Genomic DNA, 16,591 nt, shown 5'->3' on the forward strand with positions numbered 1-16,591 from the left:
CACTTTCCATTTTCTTTTGACGTAGGACTACGTCTAACCGGAAGATATAGGGGGTGAAATGGAAATCTAGGCACTGAAAAAGTAGGAAAAAATGCAAGATTTGGAACGCTTATAACTCGAGCATTTCTCAATAGATCCCAAAGGTGTTTGCATCAATTGATAGGAAATATATCTACGCATCTATCATAACGAATAACATTTCATTTTTCTTGAGATAAATAATTGAATAATTGTGAAATATCAAGCATTGTCAAAATGCACTATGTGCCCATTTTTGATTGGTCCATTTTGTGCTCCTCAAATCGTACCGACCAAAACGGGCAACCAGAGCAGCAGCGAAATAGAATGAAGCACGATTGGAAAGGAAAAAGAAAAAAAATAACGAAACATTGGTCGCAGTCTTACACATGCGTAATTCTCGAGCCAGCCAGTCAGCTTAAAAATCCCCGCTCCGCTGCCGTAACGATCATTCTCATTCAAACCGTACACCACATCGTTTCGCACCACACCACATCAACAAACCAACACAAGCAGCCATGTCTGGACATGGAAAAGGAGGAAAAGTGAAGGGAAAGGCAAAATCCCGCTCGAACCGTTTTGGTCTGCCAATTGCTCCGCAAGGGTAGCTAGGCCGAGCGCGTTAGTACCAGTGCACCAGTCCACCTAGCCGGCGTTATATAGTTTCGGCCGCCGAAGTGATCGAGTTGGCTGGCAAAGCTGCTCGCGACGATAAGAAAACCCGCATTCAGAACAGACCACATTCGGTTCGGTGGACATTAAGACAACAACAGGCAGTTGCAGCGAGTGGCGAGCGGCAAACGCAATCGCAAAACGGCAGCATGTAGAAGATACAGATACAGACTGCTTTGGTGGCAAAACCAGCCACCGTAAAACACGGCGCTTTTCAGGGCCATTAAACCATTGATAGAAGAGTTATTAAAAGTTATTCACAATACCAATGCATTCTAAAGTGACATAATATGACATATAATATGAACTGAATTATTTTGTTTATGCTTGTTTTTGAACATATTGGTGGCTGGGGTCTTTTGAATTGATTATTCAGTTTTTACAAACCAAAAAAGTGGCTTCAAATTGTATGCAGGATGGCCTTAACGAATTTTCTCGGTAGCAAGAACTGCTTTCTTTGGTTGATAACTGATGTTGAAAATTGACGGACGTTACATCTGCATTGTATAGAAACATAACTAAGGAGCAATATGATGAGCTATGTATTTCCTGCTGCTCTGTTCTTATTTTAAAGGACTTCAATCCGAAGGTCATTCGTCCCTGTATTTACTGTTGATTTTTCAGAACGCTTATAGCTCGTTTATTTCTCGACAGATCGTAGAGTTCGTCTCCAAAACCTCAGTTCTTTTTCATTTTTATTTACTTTGTTTGCGGAGATACAAATCTTACAATTCATTCGTCTCCGAAACCACAGTTTAAGGTACGGTAATGTGCTCAATAGTGAAATATATGATAGTGAATGAGCTGATGACCACATGCATTCCCTATCATCGCCATCATTTTGATTGTACGATATGTGCATACGCCAAAAGATGCCCGGCGTTGAACATTTAATAAGTACAAAGCTTTCAGAAAAAATCAAGAATCAACTATAAGACAGTGAGAAAAAAATGAGAAAGTTTGTGAAAAAAACGCAAAAACACAACACCAAAGGTTCTTTTTAGAACTCCCAACATGTTCATAAAGAGTAAACAGTAAACTAATCCATATTTCAGGTAGATAAGTAGGTATCCACGTAGGAGAAGAAAATAAAACAATATATTTAAAATATATATTTAGAAAAAGCTGTCCCCTTTGTATAGTCCTACGTCACTCCGGTTATGTCCCCGACATTACCCACCCGTCTTTTTTAGATGAGGTGTAATATTATCACGCTTCAATATAACAGCACTGGCAGCTATATTGATAGCGTGGTTGTGTGAAATATCTTTGCATTCCAGCAGACCTTGGTTCTATACCCATTGACGTCGTATGGACTTTTTTTTTTGGCACAATCCCAAATGAAATGAGAAAAGAAAAAAGAAAGAGATGTCTGCTCGCATACATGCAAACCATTTTTTAGCTTTTAAAACAGCACAATATTTGCGCATTTGACTCTCCAGCACACGAAATGGCATCATTTCTGCCAAAGACGAAATGTTTTCAGCCAACGCTAGTTTGGGTGTAGAAGTGCGTCTTTCGGGAACATATTGTGGGTATAATTTGAAAAACTAAATATTGATCACGTCACGCAGAACGTTCAACTTATGGCCATTCATGACCAGTTATTTCTCGATGGATTTACGAGTTTTTTGCACCAATCGGTTTGGACACTTCTATTGCAAAACATTAAATTATGATTTATCCATTGGTTGGTTTGTTGAATGCAATAAGAGTTTCTAATTACTCGTACATTCGTGCATAATTATCAACAAGTTCGACTACGAAGGCGTATCGCTCTCAAAGCGATTGAAATCAACATGAACAAATATAATAACTTAACCTATGTCAACTATGCGGTCGTGTCTCGAACATAACCCTTTTACTTTTTTTAAAAGGCACATGAATAATGTCACTATTACACTACTATTACTACTACTAATGCCATCTCCGAATTGAGAATAGACTGACCAAACGTACCGTTTTGAACGGAACAGTACCGTTTTCTCGACCATTTTTTGTTGTTCTGTCTTTTTATCAATTTGTACCGTGCTCAAAACAAGAAAACTAGAAAAAAATCACTTTAATATAAATTGAAATTGAAACAAAACTTATGCGTTTCTAAAGGGTGTGTCACATCAAATTGCATCACGGAAAAAACGCTGTAGAAATTCGCCCAGTAGACCGATCCTTTTGAAAATTTTAGACAATTTTTGGCATTTTCTTTTTATTCATACTTCGAGCCCAAGCCCGTATGCTCGCACCTTCCTCTTTACCCCGTCCATAAGGTTCTGTACAACGTCAGGTTGTAGTTTTTTTTTAACAGAAATCCATTTTCTCTTGAAGTCCGCCTCCGATTTGATAACTTTTGGGTTCTTCCGGAGCGCCTGCTTCATAATCGCCCAATATTTCTCTATTGGGCGAAGCTCCGGCGCGTTGGGTGGGTTCATTTCCTTTGGCACGAAGGTGACCCCGTTGGCTTCGTACCACTCCAACACGTCCTTTGAATAGTGGCACGAAGCGAGATCCGGCCAGAAGATGGTCGGGCCCTCGTGCTGCTTCAATAGTGGTAGTAAGCGCTTCTGTAGGCACTCCTTAAGGTAAACCTGCCCGTTTACCGTGCCGGTCATCACGAAGGGGGCGCTCCGCTTTCCGCAAGAGCAGATCGCTTGCCACATTATGTACTTTTTGGCAAACTTGGATAGTTTCTGCTTGCGAATCTCCTCCGGAACGCTGAATTTGTCCTCTGCGGAGAAGAACAACAGGCCCGGCAGCTGACGAAAGTCCGCTTTGACGTAGGTTTCGTCGTCCATCACCAGGCAATGCGGCTTCGTCAGCATTTCGGTGTACAGCTTCCGGGCTCGCGTCTTCCCCACCATGTTTTGCCTTTCGTCGCGGTTAGGAGCCTTCTGAACCTTGTATGTACGCAGGCCCTCCCGCTGCTTGGTCCGCTGGATGAATGAACTTGACAAATTCAGCTTATTGTCGACATCCCGGACCGAACTTCTCGGATCACGTCTAAACTGCTTAACTACGCGCTTGTGATCTTTTTCACTGACGGAGCATCCATTTTTTCCGTTCTTCACCTTCCGGTCGGTGGTTAGGTTCTCGAAGTATCGTTTTAGTACTCTGCTGACCGTGGATTGGACGATTCCCAGCATTTTACCGATGTCCCGATGTGACACATACACTATACACTCTTATCTGATTATAAGCGAAAGCTGAAGATATAATTCCTAAAAATTAAATTTCTACAGCGTTTTTTCCGTGATGCAATTTGATGTGACATACCCTTTAAACTGTTCTTGACTTGAAAACTAAAACTCCAAAGCTTGTTTTACCATACAAACATTTTTTTTTCAAGAGCGATGATAATGATTTTTTGTCCTTAAATTATAGTTAGGATGGTGAAACATAAAAAAATCCACAACCATGTTATTGAGTATTTTTCATGTGTGCACTCCTCGGTGTTGATACTTCATTGTTTACATCTATCGCAGACATAAATTGTAGAGCTCTAAAACCAACCTCTTGTGACCAAGTGAATTGTTTTTGTAAGCTGTCGAAAAATGACACCGAATTCCAATGCAAGTCCGAAATTGTATTGTGTGTGACTTCAACGAATCTCTGCGGAAAATAGTAAAGAAATATGGAGTAAGCCGTCGAGCAGTTCAGAATATTCTTCTGAAATATCAACAGCTTGAAAGTGTTGCTGATCGATCAGGAAGAGGAATCTGACTTGATCATTCGTGAGATCAAAAAAAATGTAAGGGGTTGTATCTTGGACACGACCGCATATTTTCGACGTAGAACTACACAATTATATTATGCAATCCACTTGTTTACCACTTCGAATATTATTTTAGAATGCATCGAAATTGTTGTAATAGATTATGTTCTTCTTTACAAATAAATTTGATGAACGTCCTTTTACGTTTGATATGATGCCTAGGACTACCAAAATATGTGAACGGAAGAATTGTCAAACGATCATTGTATTTTACATTTCCCTCTGAAATTATTGCACATCTCATGTTTACGTAGTACTCGAACCGCGAAAGTTCATTTACCTCTAGTATCTGAAATGACGATTTTTCCAGGCTTTTCAGTTTAAAAGTACGTTTTAGGGAAACATATCCCGAGTGAGTACAAAAATACTCAACACCTAAAATTACCCCCGACTTGCATGTATTTACAAAGCGGGTTCCCCCAGTCACATTATTTTTAAAGTATGTGTTAGAGAAACACATCTCAAAGGGAAAAAATACTCCCGTCTTGCATGTTTTGACGAAGCGGATTCCCCCAAACACATTGATTTTGAAGTCCGTGTTAGGGAATCACAGCTCGGTGGGAACAAAAATACCCCCGACTTGCATGTATATTTTCAAAGCGAATTTCCACAGGTACATCGATTTAGAAGTCTGTGTTGGGGAAACCGTAAATCTGGCTAATCAAAACATGGCAGTTAGGGCGTTTAGATAACGTTTGACATTTTACAGTTATTCAATTGTTCATCTCATGAATAATGACATTTTATTAATTGTGATAGACGCGTAGAAATATTTTCTATCAATTAATGCAAACATCTTTCCGATCTGTTAAGAAATGTTCGAGTACGGGTAGGGTTAGCACACAAATCGGCAGAACAAATGTATGGGAAAGAAAGAAGTTCTTCCAGTTTTCATGAATTTAAACTATTTAGAGATTAGCGAATTGTAATATATAGCATATCAAACAAATCTTAGAGAATTTCCCATTCGATTGGTATGCTAATCATGAGAATTCGTTCACAGTGAAAATAGTAATTAACGTTAACTTTAAAAAACTTAAAAAAAACTCATCAATATCTTTAAACTTAAAAAACTCATCAATATAATATAAGATAATTACCAATACCGAACACAATTATCAATTTTTCTCATCAGTAAAAACATGTTACTTTAATATAGAGAAAACATTTGAAATGAAAAAGGTAATTTTCTTGTATAATTTCAGCTTTCTGAGTGTTTATTCAACCCAATGCGAATTTTATTTGGACTAACAACAATGCTATACTATATGTAGAGCATATGGGAAATCACTTTTTCTAATATTTCTTCACTTTTCCAATTTTTCTCGCCGTATACAATTTCATTGGGTGAAAATGAATACAAAAAAACAGACAGCTTAAACCAAACGACCCGTTCTCGAGCGAGAACACACCTTGGTTTTTATTTATGAAAATTGAAATAAATCGTTTCATATATCAAGTCCTTTTTAACAAAACTGCTTCCCTATGCAATTTTACACTTACACTTGTGCTAAATTTTCCACAATACACGATCGGTCATTGATATGAAATTTCACGAAGCAACCAACATTAAAGTTCATAATTTTTTTTGGTAGAATTAATCGCATCACTCACCTTACTTGCAATATCAAAATTCCCCCTACTTGCATATATTCGCAATGCCGATTTTGCAATGCTGAGCAATAAGCGTTTGAAATTGGACAATTTTCACGACGTGCTCGATTTTAGATTTTCAATTTGTCCCCCGATATGTTCCCGAAAGACGTAATCCTACGTCAAAAAGAGTAAATTTTATTTTTTTAAAATAATCATTCATTATTCCATCAATACATCAATACATATTATTGTAATACTGGGGAACTTCGGAATAAGGTAAACTCGGTATAACGTCACTCAATACAACGTTAATTTTACCTTGACATAACGTACACATTTTCAATGTGCATTCCCTGTATAATACTGAAAAAAATACAAACAAGTCAAGCTAAATAAAACCGATTAAAACGCCTTCAACGGCTTCTTTTTCAAACCGATTTATATAAAAATCAGCGAGAACAATTGATGTATAACAATAATAAGACGTTGAAGCGATTTTCCAATGATTCATAAACGTTAATTGGAAACCATAATTGGTATTTTGAGGAATACCTATTTATCAATATTACCACAGCATTTTATTTGACAACCATAATCTCAATGAGGATAAAATATCTTCTGAACCGAATGTTTAAATTTGGCACATTCGCTACAGAAGATGTTTCATCCTCACTGTAAATGAACACATACGAAAAAGAACTCATGATACATTGAATCGAAAATAACACAGAGTTGAGGTTCAATTTCATTGTTAATACTTCTAAGCTCATGTTTTCAGACAAAACACATCAACTTCAACGTAAGACACATTTTTTTATAAATTTAGAACGGCTAAATCGAAACGACAGTGACATATCCATTATTTCATCTGTGGAAACACAGTGGAAAGAAAAACTAATCAAGATCAAAATAGATCCCATCGTATAGAGAAAACAACGATCGGAGTGGGTGGAGTCGATTGCATTGGTTACACAGCAAACAGATGAGTACAAGTCAGGATGGCCGAGCGGTCTAAGGCGCTACGTTCAGGTCGTAGTCTTCTCTGAAGGCGTGGGTTCGAATCCCACTTCTGACAAAGACGCTTTTTTTTATAATTCAAGCACACAATTTCAAATCATGCATAAGTCATTAAAACGTTATATATTGACTGAAGAGTAATTTTCGAAAAGGGCCAATGTGTTTTTAGACGGATTTGAATTGACAATCTTCATCTCAACTCGTGCTCGTTGAAAACTGCCATGGAACAAGTTGCAGAGCACTTATAAAGGTTCCTTCATCAAATCTAAATTGTAATTGATGTCGTAGGATCAAAATATGGATCGATAAGATAAACATGTACACGAAACAATTCGTCCCTGATGTAGTTGAAAAATGTTAAAATACCTTAATTTAATGTACGAACACAGATACTATAATAGTGATAAACAATACAAAGTTGTTTGTGGGAAAAGATGAAAAGTTGTGTATGCGTGGGATGAATCAAATCCGCTTAACCCACATAAAACATCCCATTTATGAAACTCTTCCAACACTCCCGGAAGTTGCATTTAGCCGCCATTGTTAATTATCAATGTACATCCCGGAACGTTAAAACGTAAGATTTACTGGATATACCTTCTGCTGGAAATAAGTGTGAAGAAGCATCTTCTAACAGCTCGGATATTATGTTGTCAATGCATTCTAGAGAGTGCTCATTTATATATCACAAATATGAAGGAGAGAGATAATCTTTTCGGGGTTCGGTGTTGTGGAACGTAGCAGAACCTCCATCTAAATTTCCGTAAAATGCCGACAAGGCCCATCCCACGCCACCTCGTACTGCAACTGGTCTGAATATTTGCGACATGTGCAGGAAATTCCCCATAGAGTGTTTAGCGAAAATACAAGACATGCTTCGCCCGAATACATCTCTTTTCTTTGGAGCGAAATCTTTGCAGCTGTTGCACGGGATAGCGATACTCTTGGAAACTTGACGTAATTGAGCGGCTCAGGATTGACAAACGGTGCTGTAAATATTTTGCTGTATATAATCATACCAGAGAGTGGGTGGAATAATAGGATTATAAATATTTCTGCATAATCAAGGAAATGAAATCAAACTTGGCATACAGAGGTTTTAGGGATCGATGAACCATTCAATGGTGGTTCGACACTCCTCTCCCTTCTCTAAGGAGAGGCTACCATACAAATGAAACACAGATTTCTGCATTACTCGCGAATTAATCGAGCAAATCAAACCAAATTCGGCATGTGGAGGTTTTAGGGTGCAATAAAAGTTTCTATGGTGGTTAGACTCTCCACCCCCCTCTCTACGGGCGGGCTGCCATACAAACGAAACACAAATTTCTGCATTTCTCGAGAATTATTTAAGCAAATGGAACGAATTTACGCTTATTTATATTTATATTTATTTATTATTAACAAAATCATCTGACGACATGGTCTACATGATAAAATGTTACATGATTAGGTACTAAACTACACTAAATCTCGATTACGCAAGCGATTCTTGAAAGTTTCACAACTAATATTAAAGTCGAACAAATGAAAAACAGAATTAAACATATAACACATAGCACAAATTGGTTCGTTTTGTCCATAAACTGTCCGGTGGAAAGGAATACGAAGAAAAGTCGTAGAACGGAGAAATCTCGAAGTCACATTCACGTTTAGTTTAGCTAGAATTTTAGGAGCGTCGATTATCCCAAGAAGCAGTTTTCCAACGAAGATCGCGCGCATATCGTCTGTTCTTTTAGCCAGTGTGTCCATGTTCAGCAGCTTGCATCGACTTTCGTATGGAGGAAGCGCCATCGGGTCCCTCCAAGGAAGATTCCGAAGCGCAAACCTGATAAATTTCTTCTGAACGGACTCAATCCGTTCGGACCAAATATCAGTGTAAGGACTCCAGACAACCACTGCCGTTTCAAGGATTGAGCGGACGAGTGCATATAAAAGTGCTCTTAAGCAGTACGGATCACGAAAGTTCTTAGCGATTCTCATTATGAATCCCAGATTTTTGTTTGCTTTAGCGCTGATATTACTGTAGTGATTCTGGAAGGTAAGTCCACTAAAGGGTGTGTCACATCAAATTGCATCACGGAAAAAACGCTGTAGAAATTCGCCCAGTAGACCGATCCTTTTGAAAATTTTAGACAGTAAAATAAAAACTATTAAACAACTTTTGGCATTTTCTTTTTATTCATACTTCGAGCCCAAGCCCGTATGCTCGCACCTTCCTCTTTACCCCGTCAATAAGGTTCTGTACAACGTCAGGTTGTAGTTTTTTTTTGAACAGAAATCCATTTTCTCTTGAAGTCCGCCTCCGATTTGACAACTTTTGGGTTCTTCCTATGCCTGCTTCATAATCGCCCAATATTTCTCTATTGGGCGAAGCTCCGGCGCGTTGGGTGGGTTCATTTCCTTTGGCACGAAGGTGACCCCGTTGGCTTCGTACCACTCCAACACGTCCTTTGAATAGTGGCACGAAGCGAGATCCGGCCAGAAGATGGTCGGGCCCTCGTGCTGCTTCAATAGTGGTAGTAAGCGCTTCTGTAGGCACTCCTTAAAGTAAACCTGCCCGTTTACCGTGCCGGTCATCACGAAGGGGGCGCTCCGCTTTCCGCAAGAGCAGATCGCTTGCCACACCATGTACTTTTTGGCAAACTTGGATAGTTTCTGCTTGCGAATCTCCTCCGGAACGCTGAATTTGTCCTCTGCGGAGAAGAACAACAGGCCCGGCAGCTGACGAAAGTCCGCTTTGACGTAGGTTTCGTCGTCCATTACCAGGCAATGCGGCTTCGTCAGCATTTCGGTGTACAGCTTCCGGGCTCGCGTCTTCCCCACCATGTTTTGCCTTTCGTCGCGGTTAGGAGCCTTCTGAACCTTGTATGTACGCAGGCCCTCCCGCTGCTTGGTCCGCTGGACGAATGAACTTGACAAATTCAGCTTATTGGCGACATCCCGGATCGAACTTCTCGGATCACGTCTAAACTGCTTAACTACGCGCTTGTGATCTTTTTCACTGACGGAGCATCCATTTTTGCCGTTCTTCACCTTCCGGTCGATGGTTAGGTTCTCGAAGTATCGTTTTAGTACTCTGCTGACCGTGGATTGGACGATTCCCAGCATCTTACCGATGTCCCGATGTGACAACTCCGGATTCTCGAAATGAGTGCACAGGATTAATTCACGACGCTCTTTTTCGTTCGACGACATTTTTCCAAATTTACGAAAAATTGACAGTGAAGCATGGCCAACGTGATCTATACACTCTTATCTGATTATAAGCGAAAGCTGAAGATATAATTCCTAAAAATTAAATTTCTACAGCGTTTTTTCCGTGATGCAATTTGATGTGACACACCCTTTATCCAAAAGGACACCTAAATCTTTGACTACTTGAATTTTTCGTTGAATTTATTGCTGGTTAATAGAATAGTCATGTTGTATCGGAGTTTTCTTCTTACTGTAGCTGATTACTGCACACTTCGCAACGCTGACGCTAAGTAGATTACATGTGCACCATTCGTAGAAAACGTTAATCAATTTTTGCAGTTCGGAGCAATCGGTAACTGAATGAACAGCAAGGAATATTTTGAGGTCATCAGCGTACACGATTCTGCACCTGGGGGGAGTATCAGACATACATCATTGTAGAAAATCGAGAAGAGTAGCGGTCCAACGTTACTTCCTTGCGGAACACCTGATGTACTCTGAAAGTCACGGGAACGATTGTTCCCTAATTTCTCAGAGAGTGAGCGGTCTACGAGGAAGGATTCCAACCATCGGGCGAAAACATCAGAGGCTCCCAAACGTTTGAATTTTGCAATCAGTATGGCGTGGCTTGGCTGCCATACAAATGAAACACAAATTTCTGCATTACTCGCGAATTAATCAAGCAAATGAAACCAAATTCGGCATGTGGAGGTTTTAGGGTGCATTAAATATTTCTATGGCTAGACACTCCTCCCGCTCTCTAAGGATGGGCTGTCATACAAATGGAACACAAATTTCTGCATAACTCGAAAGGTAATCAAGCACAGTTTGGGATGTGAGGGTTTTTGGGTATGAGAAATGTTTCTATAATGGTATGACACTCCTTCCTCCTCTGGAATGGAGAGGGGGTCCCATAAAAATATTACACATATTTCAACCAAAAATATTCTAGCCAAACATGACAATCGAAAATTTTCGGAAAACTCTGAAGGAAAAAGGGAAAATTCGAAGAATTAAATTTCCATATGTTCTACAATTACATAATGACAAGTACTGTTGGTCCATTAGATGTTTGCGCTAGCGAAATTGATCTTTGTTCGAAACTGGAAATGGATTTCATTGTGATGAAACGCACTCCTATATCTTCTACTGTCTATACAAAAAAAGGATCGCCAGATGTGTGAATAAGAGCAGAACTCGAGGAAGGAATTGTCCGATTTAGGGCTGTCTTTGTTCTATCATATATTCTGTATAAAACATTTATTCCATGTAACGGAGAAAAATGTTATTTACAAGTGGTTGAAAAATCTTGAACAAGAATTGTGTCTGAAAATAATCTGGTATTGTAATGATGAGTTTTTGTTAGAAATACTAGGAATTTTTAAGTAAAGAAGTAAATTCAACGGAGACGAATAGAAGATCAATCATAGAACAGTTCTACGATTGGACCCATGAACTTGCTCATAATAAGAAAACGTGAATGTTTGAAGGTATTGATAACAAAAACCAAATTTTTGGCGGGACGAAGTTTGCCGGGTCAGCTAGTATATCATATTATTCATCGCGTCTTTTTCAATCGAAATCCAATCGCGACGGTGAAATGTTAACGGTGGGAAACCTGAGAAGGTAGGAAGATGAAGTTTTTCTATTCCACATTTTTCGTGAGTGCGAAAAAATAGCAAAGTTGTTGGTCAAAAGAAACACTACAGAAATGTAAATAATCAAGTTAGAAGGAAAATAATAGAGAATTGAAGTTAGGTTTGATGCAGTGATCTATGACCAGAAACCATTTTCCCATGCACCTCAATTATTCACATTGTCGAGCAATAAATACGAGATTTTTCAAAAGTTTTACCCAAACAAACCCATATTTTCTAGAGATTCTAGAATAAAATATCCTCACAAAATTGTTCCACAGTAGTGTTCAAGTGATAGGAAACGTTATTTTGATCTGCATCTGAATCTGATCTGAATGGTTATTTAATGGTTTTTGAACTACATATAAATACTACACGAAGTTACACGAAGGAAATTCTATTTCTCAAACATTGGAATAGCTAAAACAATAATTTTAGATAAAACAAAACGATTTTACAGGATCCAGTTTTCTTCCTATTTTTTCATAAACAGTCTTCCATTTTTTTGATAAATATTATTGACAACCCTGAATGCGCCTAAGACTAAAGCAGGAGGGAATGATCGCAACAGAGTTCTTCTTGGTAGTAGTGTTGTGATCGACGGCGACGAGCTTGAGGTGGTAGAAAAATTTATCTACCTTGGCTCGTTGATACCAACTGACAACAACAACAGCCGTGACATTCGAAGACGCATAGTAAATGGAAGTCGTGCCTACTAGGGGCTTCACAAAACCTTGAGATCCAAAAACTCCGACCCTATGTACAAATCCCTAATTCGACCGGTTGTTCTCTATGGACACGAAGTATGGACGATGCTTGAAGAGGACTCACAAGCGCTTGATGTTTTCGAACGCCGATTGCTTAGAACAATATACTGTAGTGTACAGGAAAACGGAGTATGGAGAAGAAGAATGAACCACGGACTGCAAGATTGCTGGACAACAGTGGACAACAGCTCTGCAAAGATGGTGTTCGCATCGAAACCGGTAGGAACGAGAAGAAGAAGAGCCCAGCGAGAAAGGTGGTTGGGCCAGGTGGGGCAGGACTTGGCAAGAAGAGTTGGGAGTTGGAGAACTGCAGCCAAGGATCGGGTTTATAGGCGAAAAGTCGTGAATCAGATCTAATCTCTCAATGGGATGCAGAATCATAGTAAATAAATAAATAAATAAATAAATAGAAAACAATGAATCTTATAAACGACAATTCCCGCTCGATGCTCGCTGGCAAACGATGTTTACTCAACAATTTCTCAAACGGGAAGTAGGTGTTGTGAGGAAAATAAAAATAACAAAAAAATATTTGAATAGCTCATACAATTTCTAACAAGTCATCTATACATCGGAAGAAGGGCCCTGATACAGGGAAAGGGTTTTCATAACAACGACTTTTTCATGTTTTCTTTGAAAAATTACTATTAATGTTTAACTCGTAACATTTTGATGCGTAAACAATCGAGATTGTCATGTTCTGCAACCTTTTTCTATTTAGAAACATTTCAACGATTGTGTCACATCTACCTGGAAGACCGAAAACCAATCACCCGAATGCGACATGTACCCACATAGAACATCTACCCGAATGATGATATACCGGAATGTACCATTTACCCGAAGGCAACATTTACCAGAATGTGACATTTATCCGAATGTAACATTCCTCCGGAACCTTATCTCCGTTAGACATGGGAAATCCCTTAAGGCAAGATTTTGAAAATGTGACAATAATCCAGCGGAATAAGTTCCCTGGTTAACATTGGTGGCTCCAGAGAGGAATAGTCTGAGCGTCATTCTCAAACCCAATAACTAGAGAAAATTCGGATTCCCTAGTTTACTTCAATCACTGTATAATTATAACTGAGTGTATTTTCGAGCTGACATCCGCTTATATACAGATTTTTGTGATTTCAACAGCCTGTTTAGAAAGCATCTGTTGAAGCAAGTTCTTGGATCAATAAGGAACAAGCATATGATGCGTAGACATTTATCTTTCGAATGAAGACTGAACTGAACCCTGCATCCTCAATACCGTTTCGCGACGCTCATTTTCATTCGATAATCGACAGCCGAAATAATGTTATTTTTGATTTTGGATTTAATGAAGATATTAGTTATATTATTATGTGGTTTATTCGAAAAAAAAAGTGCGAATTGAATGGGGCCGCTTGAACTAACAATTCCAACAAAAAACAGGATGGCAGACGAGTAATAAGCTCATTGAGTAACACCAGTAAAGCCTTGTAATTATGGTACTGCTGATAGCGTCTCTTACAGTATCTGACTATGATCTATGCTCATTTAAATCCATTATGATTTCACTATTGCGCGCCACATTCCCTCCCTGAAATTCGAAATAAGCTTCAGCTCGAGAAACATTGTCGGATTATTAAATTTTCTCGGGTAGCAAATTTTAGCAGAGTAAACATATTTTCCAACTCCATTAAAACCAATTCAAACCTTTGTCTTTCCCAACCCTACGCATACCGCCTCGCTTCCCCTCTGCCTCTCGACCCTTAAGTTGGTGAGCCATGGAAGCTGTGGAAAAGGAAGTGTTGAGCCCGATTTTAACAGTTTATTTGGAGGTTGGTGTGTTTTAAAAGGATTTTTGATGACACCCTCGCTCTGCTCTATGCAAAGCTGCCGAAAAAGCTGGCGCCATGCTCCCTTGAGGAGTGACACATACCTCCCCCTCCCCCTTTTTCGGTAGAATAAAACCAAATGATGGACTGCCACTCTTTCTTCGGTGTGTTTTCAGACGTCAAAACAAAGCAACCGGAAGTGGGTGGGGTTGAATATTTCGGGGGAGATTTTTAATTTGTTTAATTAATTTGTTTATTCCGTGACATTATCTAACGTATTTATGGGCGCAGCAAGGTTGGTTCTCCCTTTCAAGTCATGAAGCTGGTTTTACAGTTCAACATCTGTATATTTCACTGCAAGTACGATGTGTACATCCCAACGTTTTACTAAAATATTGCCATCGATAACCCGTCTCCGTGAACCGAAGCCAAAGCAAACAAAACGAAGATCGACATCAATTTCCTCCCGCTGACAGACGCTGCCTTGCTTAAGTAACTGAGCGAACTCAGTGCCATCTGCACTAGATTATGACTGAAGCACGTTCCCCAAACCTTCGGTCTTCGATATGGCCAACTCTGAACGTCTTCACTAAATCCACGCTCATTGCGAAAGGGCGGAATCACTTCGCTTTCCTCCAATCCGCTGCAGCAGGCGATGCACTTTATTGAAAATCGTGCCGCAAATAAATTCATTCCACAAATCGAGACACGGCTTTCTTCGATTTCTCTCCCTCCAATGAAGATGCTGTTCGCGCGGAAATCGAAGGAACAAGATGCCGTTTGATTTTCTGCTGAATCCTTCCGAACGCGAACCCTATCATGGGCTGAATTTATGATGGAAAACAAGAAAACGAATTATCATTCCGGCACGGTTTTGTTGATGTCAGCAAACTGCACGGACTGAGCCCATTTTTCACCATGTTTCTGCCCCCTCTCCGGTAAAAGATACAGATTGTACAAGATTGAGTTGTTTAAATTCAAACTGTCCGGCGGCTGAAAAATAAACTATGTATCGGCAATATATTTCTTCCAATCGAACAGCTGATTGATAGAGACATTTTTTTTCCTGCAAATCCAGCGTTTTCTGTCTTCAAGCGGTCATTTCCACCACAATCCATATTCATCAATCGTCAATAATGTAAAAAAGCGGGATCCATCAATCAGCAGTCTATCACGGGGTTGAGTACAGCTGTAAAGAACGTTTCCCTAGGCTTCCGTTTTGTCCATTTCCGAATCGTACTGGCTGTTGACTGGTTGTTGTTGTTGTGTTAGCATGTCGATCGGTCCTTGCCGAGATTGGATTCCAGCGTTTGGCAGCAGGAACCACAGCTTCCCACATGTTTAGTTTAAAGAGTAGCACTAAAGGCCGCTCGGATGCGGATGCAAGCCACTGTTCAATGCTCTATATTCATGGCACGTTTTCGGGACCTGTTACACAAATCCTAGAGCATGGTTCAAGAACTTTGCCAGGGATGGTGTTTTGCCGCCTGAAAACAGGGAGCCGTTTCGTATTGGTGAATTTACAAATTTATTTCTCCCGATATCCGTAAATTGTTGAATCGAAATATTTTGACGTAGGACTACGTCTTTCATTTCTGTACCGGGATGTATGTGCAAAGTTTCGAAAATGAGAGAGTGACGCTGGAGTGCAAGTGTAATACCTCTTTACCGGCTGAATGGAGCGGTATAATAATCACTTTATCCGAAAGATAAAATGTCAACGAGTTATATGATTGTCACTTATTGGTACAAAAAATCGTTTCAATAGCTTTAAAATTGCTTTGAAAGCAAGCTATTGAAATCATCATTGCTCATTGATGATGATTGTTGATCGCAATGTGTCCCCGAACACGTACTCAAAATCTAGGCACCTGGAGAAACCGTCATAGCGAATACATGCAAGCTACGACTTCTTTTGCTCGCTTGCAATTGGCGATCTAACGTACAAATCTACAACTAGGCGGCGCTGCGGTGAAAGTGATGATGGTTTTGAATTTTGCCATGTGAGCTTATGGAAGGTTTGTAGTTCTTCCCATAAATTACAATGTTATAATCATAAAATATTATTTGATTGCGATGAGTTTGTAAGAAATTTAATTCTGCGCAATT

The 16,591-nt window shown here is 39.4% G+C and overlaps 1 protein-coding gene and 1 non-coding gene across 2 annotated transcripts in view; both read left to right on the top strand.

The window, feature by feature from the left end:
- The window catches only part of LOC129766260 (uncharacterized), a 200,417-nt gene that overhangs the window by 58,204 nt on the left and 125,622 nt on the right, over positions 1-16,591 (top strand). The window lies entirely within an intron of this gene.
- On the top strand, positions 7,048-7,130 carry Trnal-cag (transfer RNA leucine (anticodon CAG)). The gene has a single exon. It is a non-coding gene; the product is annotated as a tRNA-Leu (tRNA).

This window comes from Toxorhynchites rutilus, chromosome 1, assembly GCF_029784135.1.
Source record: "Toxorhynchites rutilus septentrionalis strain SRP chromosome 1, ASM2978413v1, whole genome shotgun sequence".
NCBI lineage: Eukaryota > Metazoa > Arthropoda > Insecta > Diptera > Culicidae > Toxorhynchites > Toxorhynchites rutilus.